Below are 13,162 nucleotides of genomic sequence, written 5' to 3' on the forward strand. Positions count from 1 at the left end.
ATCTCTGCATAAGTGTGAGAGATAAGTATGGATCGCAGGAAGTTTAGATACACGATGTTACAGGACAGTGTAACATATCAACAAATCTTTGGAATCAACGGAAGGTAACCAGAGATGATGGACAAAACAAGGCAATAGCTGCTAGACAGAACAAAAGTTATGAAACATACCGGTGGACATGATGGAAGTGTGAGATGAGACGTCTGGACCCGACGCGCGTTTCGGCAACTGCCTTCGTCCGGACGAAGGCAGTTGCCGAAACGCGCGTCGGGTCCAGACGTCTCATCTCACACTTCCATCATGTCCACCGGTATGTTTCATAACTTTTGTTCTGTCTAGCAGCTATTGCCTTGTTTTGTCCATCATCTCTGGTTACCTTCCGTTGATTCCAAAGATTTGTTGATATGTTACACTGTCCTGTAACATCGTGTATCTAAACTTCCTGCGATCCATACTTATCTCTCACACTTATGCAGAGATCGCTACAATCACTAGTACCTCATTTTTGTACTGACCATATTGCTGTTCTTGGACATGTCTGGCTCTTACTTGCTGTGATCTCAACCGGACACGGTTTCCTCTGTGATCATATGCGTTCCCTATTGCTGCTATAATGTAAACTGCTTACATGTTGACACAACACTCATATCCGACCTTTTGATTGATGCGACGTCTTTTTATTGTGTGACTTATTCCTCATTTCCATCTTTTAAATTGTCTCATGTTTGTTATTTAATAAAATTTATATATTTTTTTCATTATTGTGTGCCGTAGTCGATCATATTTTCTTGGTTTAGTCTCTGGTTATGGTGGTTGATGATGACATGTAAATGGTTTTGGCATGATATATGATGACACCACAGACTATTTTGCTGATATAAAGAATGAAACCACTCTACTATTTATTGTACATAAAGGACTCCTAACGTGTCTACTAAGAGACATACAATATCAATATACAGCGAATACTGATTATTTGGAGCTCTGTGGAGCAGATGTTGATACTTAGTAGAGCAGATGTCGTGCTTCCTTCTCAGTCTGCTCTTTTCATGTTTTAGTCTCAGCCAAGTGTTCTGGATTACCAACAATTTTGTTGCTTCATGACTCATCCTTGTGATGTTGCCTTACTACTTCTGTGGCCTGATGTTGTCCTGTTTAGTGGCCTTGTCTTGCACTGCTTCTGTCACCCTAGTTTTCTCTGCTTTAGCCAGGGACGTAACTGTATGGGCGTAGAAGTTGCAGTGGCACCTGTGCCCTAGTGCTTGAGGGTGCTCGACAGCTACTGTCACACAAAATAATGCTAGTTTTGCTACTTCTGTGCTGTGACATCACTGTTAATTATTCCTGAACTGTGACATCACTGTATCCATTACCTCTATACTGTGACGCTACTTTGTCCCTTATACTTGTATTATTACTGGCATATTTATTAACCCGATACTGTAACATCATTGTATTCATTACCTCTGTACTGTGACATCACTATGTACAGTATCCTTGTATTTTGATGCTGTGTTTATTATACCTGTATTGTGACATTATTGTGTCCATTACGTCTGCTTTGTGACGTCACTGTGTACATTATCCTTGTATTTTGACTGCTGTGCTTATTAACCCAGTGATGTGACACAACTGTGTGTATTATCCTTGTATTATTACTGCTATATTTGTAAATCCTGTATTGTAACATCACTTTGTCCATTACCTCTGTACTGTGACATCACTGTGAGCATTAACCTAGTATTATGACTGATATATTTATTATTCTTTTATTGTGACATCCCTGTGTTCATTACCTCTGTACTATGACATCACTGTGAGCATGATCCTTGTATTATGACTGCTATATTTATAATTCCTGTATTGTGACGTAACTGTGTTCATTATCTCTGTCCTGTGACATCACTATGTGTATTTTTTTTAATTATGGTTGCTGTATATTATCTTTGTATTGTGCTTTTCACGCGTGTCGTACGGACCTATGTAAGTTTATGGGGGCATGCAGACAGTCCGTGAGTTTTGCTCAGCCTGAGTCCGCTGAAAAAAACTCACGACATGTCCTATATTTAAAGTCAATGGGTGCGTGAAAATCATGCAGGTCACACGGAAGCACTTCCGTGCGAACAGCGTGATTCGCGCAACAGCTGTCAAACTCTGAATGTAAACAGAAAAGCACCACGTGCTTTTCTGTTTACAAACATCCAAACGGAGTGTCATAATGATGGCGGCTGTGCGAAAATCTCGCAGCCGCGCATCATACGCTGATGACACACGGAGCTGTTAAGTGCCTTTTGCGCACGCAAAACGCTGTGTTTTTTGCGTGCGCAAAACACACACGCTCGTGTAAACCAGGCCTAAGAATTATTACTGTGCAGTGATATCATTGTGAGCATTTTTGGGGGTGAACTTATATGAGGTGCAGAAATTTCAGTAGCACATTAGATAGATAGAATATTTTCCTCTGGGTCTACTAGGGCAGTGTTTCCATGGAGTTAAGCCCTTGGGATAACTGGTTATTGTACTGCTAACTGTAGAGCGCATGCTAACAAAGGAGAACTCTCCTGGGCCAGAACCTGAATCGCAGAGCCTCACTTCTTACTAGTTGTAGTTCTATTCTGTCTATTTGCCGTTGAGTTCTGCTTGTAGGCTATGTTGATTTAGACTTCTGGCTGGTATGGCTACATGTATTTGTTCTGGTCTGTATTTTTTGGGGTATACTTATAAAAGTAACATGGCATAGCTCTGTATTTGTTTTTTATTCCTCAATTTGTGTGCACCGTGTTGAGAAATGTGGCACACGTGACAATAAAATTCCATACTAGAAAACCACACAGCAGTACATATGCCCCATTGCATTAAATGAATATGAATATGAAGAGTGGAATGATTTGGCAGTGGTAATATATGTTCTTCAATGGCTCTCTGTCCTTGTTCTTTGCACCAAGGAAGTATATACATAATAGGAAGGAGGTGGTGCAAACAGCATTTGTGCCATCTAATCAGCCAACATAGACATGTCAGGGCACAGTTCTAAAAACATTGCTGCAGATTAGATCTGGAGATGAAGAGAGCCAAACTGGGCACCATTTTTTGTACGCTTTATTTGTGACTGACAGGTACAAGTTTTGTAAAGGATCTGCCAGACACAGCTTCTGCCTCGACGCCCGTGGGTAATCAGTCTGCACCTGCTCCTATGTCTGTGAGACTGAGTCCATGTTCCACCACTCAGGATAGCAGGCTTAGGAGTGGGAGAGCCTATCACAGCCTGGCCAGACGGAGCTAGCTCCCGCCAACTGTCTATTTATACCTGCCTTTCCTGTTCCTCCTTTGCCTGTGATTCTGCTCTGCTTGTTTACTGGCTCTGCTGCTGCTGCTTGAACTACTGAGCCTCTGCTTGTTATTGACCTTGGCTTTACTGACCACTCTCCTGCTCAGCGTTTTGTACCTCGTGCACTCCTGGTTTGACTCGACTCGTTCACTACTCTCGTGCTCACGGTGTCTCCGTGGGCAGCTGCCCCGTTTCCCTAGCTTCTGTGTACCCTTGTCTGTTGTGCACTTACTGAGCGTAGGGACCGTTGCCCAGTTGTACCCCATCGCCTAGGATGGGTCGTTGCAAGTAGGCAGGGACTGAGGGCTCACCTGTCTGTCTCCCTACCCCATCATTACATAATCACAGGCCCATATACCTAGTCTACCCTGGTCCCTGACACAACTATGGACCCCCTTGAGACCCTGGCTCATCAAATGCAGGGCCTCTCCCTACAGGTTCAAGCCCTGGCTCAGAGGGACAACCAGCATGATGCTACCCTGGTAGCGCCCCCAACCTCACCTCTTGAACCCCACCTCAAGTTGCCTGACCGGTTCTCAGGGGACCGGAAGACTTTTTCTCCTTTCGGGAGAGTTGTAGGCTCTATTTTCGCTTAAAGCCCCACTCCTCAGGTTCTGAGAGCCAGCGGGTGGGTATAATTATGTCCCGGCTCCAGGAAGGGCCCCAAGAATGGGCCTTCTCCTTGGCTCCTGACGCCCCTGAACTTTCCTCCGTTGATCTTTTCTTTTCTGCTCTCGGACTCATTTATGACGAGACTGACAGGACTGCCTTTGCCGAGAGTCAGCTGGTGACCTTACGTCAGGGTAAGAGACCCGTTGAGGAGTATTGCTCTGACTTTAGGAAGTGGTGCGTAGCTTCTCGGTGGAATGACCCTGCCTTAAGGTGCCAGTTTAGGTTGGGTCTGTTGAACGCCCTGAAAGACCTGCTAGTTAGCTATCCCTCTTCTGACTTCCTAGACCAGGTTATGGCTTTAGCGGTACGACTTGACCGACGTCTCAGGGAACGACAACGTGAACGTTTTTGTGTTTTCTCCTCTGACTCCCCCATGATGCCTCCCGAGGTTCCGTTGCTTCGTTCTTCCACGGAAGACTCGGAGGTACCTATGCAACTCGGGGCCTCCGTGTCCCCCCAACAACGTACAGAGTTCCGCAGGAAGAATGGTCTCTGCTTCTATTGTGGGGATGACAAGCATCAAGTCAACAACTGTCCTAGGCATAAGAATAAGCAGCCGGAAAACTTCCGTGCCTAAGTGATCATCGGGGAGGTCACTTGGGCGCACAGGTATTTCCCGTAAATATGAAACCTAATAAAATCTTGCTTCCCTTTCAGGTCTCTTTTGGTGGTAGGTCTGCTACAGGCAGTGCCTTCGTGGATTCAGGGTCTTCTGCTAATATTATGTCTGTGGAATTTGCTATGTCTCTAGCTATGCCATTGATTAATTTGCCTAAACCTGTCCCGGTAGTGGGTATCGACTCCACTCCTCTTGCTAATGGTTATTTTACACAGCATACCCCTGTTTTTGGCTCCATGCATTTGGAGCAGTGCTCTGTACTGGTGATGCAGGGATTTGGTTTTAGGCCTTCCCTGGTTGCAGTTGCATAATCCCACGTTTAACTGGAATACTGGGGATCTTACCAAATGGGGTAATGAATGCATGACGTCATGTTTTTCTGTTAATTCTATTTCTCTCCCTGAGGTGGTGAACACTCTACCTGAGTTTGTTCAGGACTTCGCTGATGTTTTCTCTAAAGAGGCCTCCAAAGTGTTACATCCTCATAGAGAATACGATTGCGCAATCGATTTGGTACCAGGAGCTAAGCTCCCTAAGGGTAGGATATTTAATCTCTCTTGTCCCGAACGTGAAGCCATGAGAGAGTATATCCAGGAATGCCTGGCCAAGGGTTACATTCGCCCCTCTACTTCTCTGGTAGGTGCTGGCTTCTTTTTCGTAGGGAAGAAGGATGGTGGTCTTAGGCCGTGCATTGACTACCGGAACTTGAATGAGGTCACTGTAAGGAACCAGTACCCCCTTCCTTTGATTCCTGATCTCTTCAATCAGGTTCAGGGGGCCCAATGGTTCTCTAAGTTTGATCTACGGGGGGCTTATAACCTTATCCGCATCAAAGAGGGGGATGAGTGGAAGACTGCGTTTAACACGCCCGAAGATCATTTCGAATACCTCGTCATGCCCTTTGGGTTGTGTAATGCTCCCGCGGTCTTCCAGAATTTCATAAATTAGATTTTAAGAGACTACCTGGGGGTATTTCTTGTAGTGTATCTTGATGACATGTGTTTTCCAAGGACTGGTCCTCCCACATTGAGCATATCAGGAAGGTGCTCCAGGCCCTTCAGGAAAACAAACTGTTTGCTAAGACCGAAAAATGTGTGTTTGGGGTGCAGGAGATACCATTTTTGGGTCAAATCCTCACTCCTCATGAATTCCGCATGGACCCTGCCAAGGTCCTGGCTGTGGCGGAATGGGTCCAACCTGCCTCCCTGAAGGCGTTACAGTGCTTCTTGGGGTTCGCTAATTATTACAGGAGATTTATTGCTAACTTCTCGGTCATCGCTAAGCCTCTTACGGATCTCACTCGCAAGGGTGCTGATCTACTCTGCTGGCCTCCTGAGGCTGTCCAGGCTTTTGAGGTCCTTAAGAAGTGCTTTATCTCGGCCCCAGTGCTGGTTCAGCCCAACCAAATGGAGCCATTCATCGTGGAGGTTGATGCCTCCGAGGTGGGAGTGGGTGCTGTCTTGTCCCAGGGTACCAGGTCCCTCACCCATCTCCGTCCCTGTGCCTACTTCTCCAGGAAGTTTTCACCCACTGAGAGTAACTATGATATTGGCAACCGCGAACTCTTAGCCATTAAATGGGCATTTGAAGAGTGGCGCCACTTCCTGGAGGGCGCTAGGCACCAGGTAACATTCCTTACCGACCACAAGAATCTGGTTTTCCTAGAATCTGCCCGGAGGCTAAACCCGAGACAAGCTCGATGAGCGTTATTTTTTACCAGATTCAACTTTTTGGTCACCTATAGGGCTGGGTCTAAAAATATTAAGGCTGATGCACTGTCGCGTAGCTTCATGGCCAGCCCTCCTTCGGAGGAAGATCCTGCTTGTGTTTTGCCTCCAGGTATAATCATTTCCTCTATTGATTCTGACTTAGTCTCCGAAATTGCGGCTGATCAAGGTTCAGCTCCCGGGAACCTTCCTGAGAACAAGCTGTTTGTTCCCCTGCAATTCCGGCTAAGGGTACTTAGGGAAAATCATGACTCTGCATTATCTGGCCATCCAGGCATCCTGGGTACCAAGCACCTCATTGCCAGAAACTACTGGTGGCCTGGGTTGCTTAAAGACGTTAAGGCCTACGTCGACGCTTGTGAAGTTTGTGCTAGGTCCAAGATTCCCAGGTCCCGACCAGCGGGCTTACTATGTTCTTTGCCCATTCCCCAGAGACCTTGGACCCATATCTCCATGGATTTTATCACCGATTTGCCTCCATCTCAAGGCAAGTCGGTGGTGTGGGTTGTAGTAGACCGCTTCAGTAAGATGTGCCACTTTGTGCCCCTCAAGAAACTACCCAATGCTAAGACGTTAGCTACCTTGTTTGTCAAACACATCCTGCGTCTCCATGGGGTTCCTGTGAATATTGTTTCTGACAGAGGGGTACAATTTGTTTCATTGTTTTGGAGAGCCTTCTGTAAAAAGTTGGAGATTGATCTGTCCTTCTCCTCGGCCTTCCATCCTGAAACTAATGGCCAAACTGAGAGGACTAATCAGTATCTAGAACAATATTTAAGGTGTTTTATCTCTGACTGTCAATATGATTGGGTCTCATTCATTCCCCTTGCCGAATTTTCACTTAATAACTGGGTCAGTAACTCATCAGGGGTCTCCCCCTTTTTCTGTAATTTTGTGGTTAATCCACGGTTCTCCTCCGTTTCACCTGGTAGTTCCAACAATCCCGAGGTAGAGGTCGTTCATCGGGAACTGTGCACAGTCTGGGCCCAGGTTCAGAAGAACCTAGAGGCGCCCCAGAGCATACAAAAGACTCAGGCAGATAGACGTTCTGCTAACCCCTTGTTTGTGGTCGGGGATCTGGTTTTGCTATCTTCAAGAAATTTGCGCCTTAAAGTCCCGTCCAAGAAGTTTGCTCCCCGGTTTATAGGGCCGTACAAGGTCATTGAAGTCCTTAACCCTGTCTCCTTCCGACTGGAGTTGCCCCCGTCTTTTTCGACTACACAACGTGTTTCATGCCTCCCTCCTTAAACACTGCTCCCCGTCCTTGACTCCCTCGAGGAAACCTCCGGTCCCTGTTCTCACCCCTGAGGGGGTAGAATTCTAGGTGGCCAAGATTGTGGACAGCAAGATGGTCCAAGGCTCCCTCCAGTACCTGGTCCATTGGAGAGGATACGGGCCTGAGGAGAGGACTTGGGTACCCGCCCGGGATGTTCACACTGGGGTATTGCTCAGGAGGTTCCACCTTCGTTTCCCAAATAAGCCAGGTCCACTTAGAAAGGGTCCGGTGGCCCCTCATAAAAGGGGGGGGGTACTGTAAAGGATCTGCCAGACACAGCTTCTGTCTCGACGCCCGTGGGTAATCAGTCTGCACCTGCTCCTATGTCTGTGAGACTGACTCCATCTTCCACCACTCAGGATGGCAGGCTTAGGAGTGGGAGAGCCTATCACAGCCTGGCCAGACGGAGCTAGCTCCCGCCAACTGTCTATTTATACCTGCCTTTCCTGTTCCTCCTTTGCCTGTGATTCTGCTCTGCTTGTTTCCTGGCTCTGCTGCTGCTGCTTGAACTACTGATCCTCTGCTTGTTATTGACCTTGGCTTTACTGACCACTCTCCTGCTCAGAGTTTTGCATCTCGTGCACTCCTGGTTTGACTCGACTCGTTCACTATTCTCGTGCTTACGGTGTCTCCGTGGGCAGCTGCCCCGTTTCCCTAGCTTCTGTGTACCCTTGTCTGTTTGTCTGTCGTGCACTTACTGAGCGTAGGGACCGTCGCCAAGTTGTACCCCGCCGCCTAGGACGGCTCGTTGCAAGTAGGCAGGGACTGAGTGGCGGGTAGATTAGGGCTCACCTGTCTGTCTCCCTACCCCGTTATTACAAGTTTGAGAAAGCAATGATTGATTGCCTAAAATCATATGAAAGAAACAAGTGAGGCTTCCCAGTCCCCAGTCATAAGAACGGAACAGGACTTTAACACACTACGGAATGGGTAGGAGGGGTCATTCACTCACATGTTTTGCAACAATTTGGAGCATTTTCTTAAACTCTGCAAAGAAATGATAATGTCACCAATATTGAATTGACTTATTTTGCATGGAGCACTACATCTCCTGTACAATAAGGAAGATTTTTTTGTAAACAGTCTTGTCCTGGTGTGCCATTTGTTTTACACACTTTTTAAATATGTTACAAATAAAAGTTACATTTTAAACAAAACTCTAGTCCTATTCCAGTGATTTAATTATAAATTCTTGTAGAGTATACAAAATATCAAGTCCTGCGGTGGAAGGCTTCAAATATACCACTAACACCTTAAGTTTGAGTATGTGGTATCATTCATTTGTCATAAGTATGCACCCCAGATGTTCATGTTGTCCCTCCTTCAACACAGACGTGACATCTATAGTGACAATATAACTAAGTCCATGGCACTTTTGTCACCAAAAAACATAACTTGTTTACTGCTTCAATATCTAAGTAACATTACATCTAAAGAGACAATAAAACGACGTTTCGGTCCTTACTGGACCTGTCTCAAGTCGTGTCTGCAATATGTAATGATGGACGCAAAAGGAAATGCAGCTAGAGTTGCGATAGGTGTTGCTGCATTTCCTACACGTCCATCATTACATATTGCAGACACGACTTGAGACAGGTCCAGGAAGGACCGAAGCGTCGTTTTATTGTCTCTTTAGATGTAATGTTACTTGGATATTAAAATAGAAAACAAGTTATATTTTTTGGTGACAAAACCAATTTACTATTACTGCAGTGTATTTCCTTATACTGATATACGGATTGAAAAATCCTTCCAAGTGGCACCAACGTATTCCAGGAGTGCTACCTTACTTTATTCTGCATCTATAGTGACAGCACGGGACATCACCACTGCAGCCAGAAATTGAAAAACATGTTTTAACTGTATACTTGACATGTACTAGATTAAAGCATGAATTACTGCATTGACCTGAGAGTAATTTTTATGGTATTAGAAATTGGACACCTGGTTCTCACTTACATTATTATGGACTACGGTCAATGTATCTGGAAGAATTTCACCTGGGACAATATGCTCTATGTTCTCCACTTATATTATAATTGCTGTAATCTGGGCAGAATCAGATAACGGATGCTGGATACGTTTTGATGCTAATTAATCAATCTGTTGAGCTTCTGTTAATTAAACCAGAAAATATGTTGATGAGACAACAGCCAACCAATGTGTCCCAGTGCTACCACTAATGACTGAAACTGTAAATTAAGGGACTAATGTAACATTGTAGAACATTGCAGAACTAGCGTAACATTTAAGATCTGCAGTAAAAGGTTTTTTATTGAAATTTCATTACGAGTCCTTCATAGGGCATATATGATACCTACCAGAATACATAGATTTTACCCTTCGTCTTCTCGGTGTATCTTCAAAGCATGTCAGGAGGATGGTTCCACCTTGCACATTTGGTGGACATGAAGGAAGGTTAAACGGTTCTGAATGACAATTTTCATCTAGGTTTTAGAGTTATAATCCATGATATACCTTTTACTCCCTCCGTTTATTTATTATGTGAAAAACCTCATGGCTTGTCACTTTCACTTTGCAAATTGATGCAATTCATCCTGATGGTTGAATGAATACATATTGCCCAATAAATGAAAAACGTCAATATTGTCCTATCAGGCTGTTTCACAGCATATCAATAACATTATGCTCTATGAGAAAATAAATGCTATTATATCTGATTCTAGAGACAGATTCAAAAAGGTATGGTCACCATGGATGGCTCTCGAACATGCACCATCCCAACTTTCGATACATTACTATAATGAGATCTGTAAAAATACTCGCTTTTCGGATCCCAAATTGATATGGTCAGTAGGTCCCATTTAATACTTCTTCATTCATCGAAACTATAAGGTCTTTTATTTGGATCCTAATTCCCTGGTATTCCTAATGGTCCTACAATTCTACAAATCGAAAACAAACACTAGGTCTATCTAATGTATCTATCTATCTATCTATCTATCTATCTATCTATCTATCTATCTATCTATCTATCTATCTATCTATCTATCTATCTATCTATCTATCTATCTATCTATCTATCTATCTATCTATCTATCCATCTATCTATCTAATCTCCTATCCATCCATCCATCCATCCATCCATCCATCGATCTAATCTATCAGAAATTGTGTGTGTCCGTTGTGTAGCTGTTTGTCTGTGTTGTCAATAGACCATACTGACTACAGATCAGTGCTAGTCCTCTACTCTGATACCTTGTAATTGTGTGTAACGGATTACTGTGTATAGCAGATATCATAAGATGTATATAATCATGGGCACATTGACTATGTTATGACTAATGCACTTTAATACCCAGCTAAGCAATAATGAGAATATTCTCTTCTGATAGCGCCCACTATCTCAATGTAAAAGCGGCATATATATTAGTACAAAGGCTGCATCAACTGAATTGTTCTAAATAGCCGTCTCTAATATTTCTCATACATTGACAACAATAGAATATTCTGTACATGTGGTATACGGCAATAATCTCTTAATTCAGGTGTCATATAGGTTTGTAACAATTGTATTGCATATTGCGACTAAATAGGCATTGTTGGACTAAACAATTGAACAATCGAGCAGTATCCATGTGTATTGCAACTGAGTTGGATGCAGTCCCCTGACAGCTTTCTACACTCAGATAATAGTTACACATTAAGTGATATCACAACATGGGTGCAGTCCAAAAACTAAAAGGGGGTGAAGCAGCACTGGTCCCGATAAATGGGATGGTGTCACGCCGTCCTACATCGGACAAACCACATCCAATCTATCTTCTCACCAATGGTCGGACAACAGCACACATCTCCAAAAATTGTAAAAAAAGTTTTTTGTCTATTTGTCAAACATTTCGATCCATTGTATGTGTAGGGTCGAGAAAGACATTACAAGTCCCAGCTCATGACCCTTTCAGCCTACCCTTTGTAGCATTTAATTTAACAGATATGTGTGAAAAAGTGCATGGACTATACAATCACGGATAATCTGGCAATTTGAGAGTGTGCTGGGCTCAGATTAATACACTCAAAAACGTAACATATATATATTCTGAGTTACAGCCTGAATATATGATTCACAGTTCTTATGGTTGTTATTGGAAACAAGCTTGACATATCCCTAACAGCTGAGCTATTATAATGCAGTTGGACATTTAGTTTTTCCTATATCAGATTTTGGATTAGATTTCCCAATAGACATGTTTCTATGGGTGGCTCAGCAAAAATGGCAGAGTGTATTCAACCCTGCACCCTCGCGAAAGAAATCAGAGGCAGGATGGGGACATTGGGACAAGATGACATCCAGACATCCCAATATAGCTCTTCTAGCCAGTGCCTAAAGTATTCACAAAAACGTGGTTTTATGGAAGGGGGTAACACTTGTGGTAGGCACTTAAGGGGGCACCTGAGACTGGGGTGCTTATGTGGGAACCTGTGCCTGCAGCACTTAACCCGTTCAGGACCAAGCTAATTTTGTCCTTAAGGACCAGACCCATTTTTTCACATCTGACATGTGTCACTTTATGTGGTAATAACTTTGGAATGCTTTTACCTATCCAAGCGATTATGAGATTGTTTTCTCGTGACATATTGTACTTTATGCTAGTGAACAAATGTGGTCGATAAATTCATTGCTTATTTGTGAAAAAACAAAATGTAGAGAAAATTTGAAGAAATTATGATTTTTCTAATTTTAAATGTATCTACTTGTACAGCAGATAGTAATAATAATAATAATAATAATAATAATAATGATAATAATAATTAACATATCCCATATGTCTACTTTATGTTTGCACCATTTTTTGAACATCCTATTATTTTTCTAGGACGTTACAAGGCTTAGAAGAACTTTAGCAGCAATTTCTCACATTTTTAAGAAAATTTCAAAAGGCTATATTTTCAGGGACGAGTTCTGAAGTGGTTTTGAGGGCCCTATATATAACGATCGTTTCACGCTACAAGCGCTTTGTCAAGCCCTGACAAATCGATTGTAGCGTGAAACGGTTGTTGGCATCTTCCACATCAGACAGGCTGAGATCCAAATCAACAAAAACCTTTTTACTGCCACTGCCGTGAGTTCGTCGTATTTTCTACTTCCTTTATTCGAATTAGTCTGTGGAAATGAAAATCTACTTTTTTTTCCTGGAAGAACAGAATTGTCAAATTTTTGTAAGGAATAAAGGAGAAAAAGCAACCCAACATTTGTAAAGCAAATACCCCATATGTGGTAATAAACTGCTGTTTGGACCCACGGCAGTGCTCAGAAGGGAAGGAGCGCCATTTGGATTTTGGAGCGCTAATTTCACTTGAATGGTTTTCGGTGCCGTGTCGCGTTTTCAACACACTGGAGGGACCTAAACAGTGGAAACCCCCCAAAAGTGACCCTGTTTTGGAAACTATACCGCTCAAGGAATTTTTCTAGTGGTATAGTTAACATTTTGACCCCAGGGGGTTTTTGCTGAATTTATTGGAATTAGTCTGTGAAGATGAAAACATAGAATTTTCTTATTTTTATAAGGAATAAAGGAGAA

This window comes from Rhinoderma darwinii, chromosome 3 (genome assembly GCF_050947455.1).
Source record: "Rhinoderma darwinii isolate aRhiDar2 chromosome 3, aRhiDar2.hap1, whole genome shotgun sequence".
Taxonomy (NCBI): domain Eukaryota; kingdom Metazoa; phylum Chordata; class Amphibia; order Anura; family Rhinodermatidae; genus Rhinoderma; species Rhinoderma darwinii.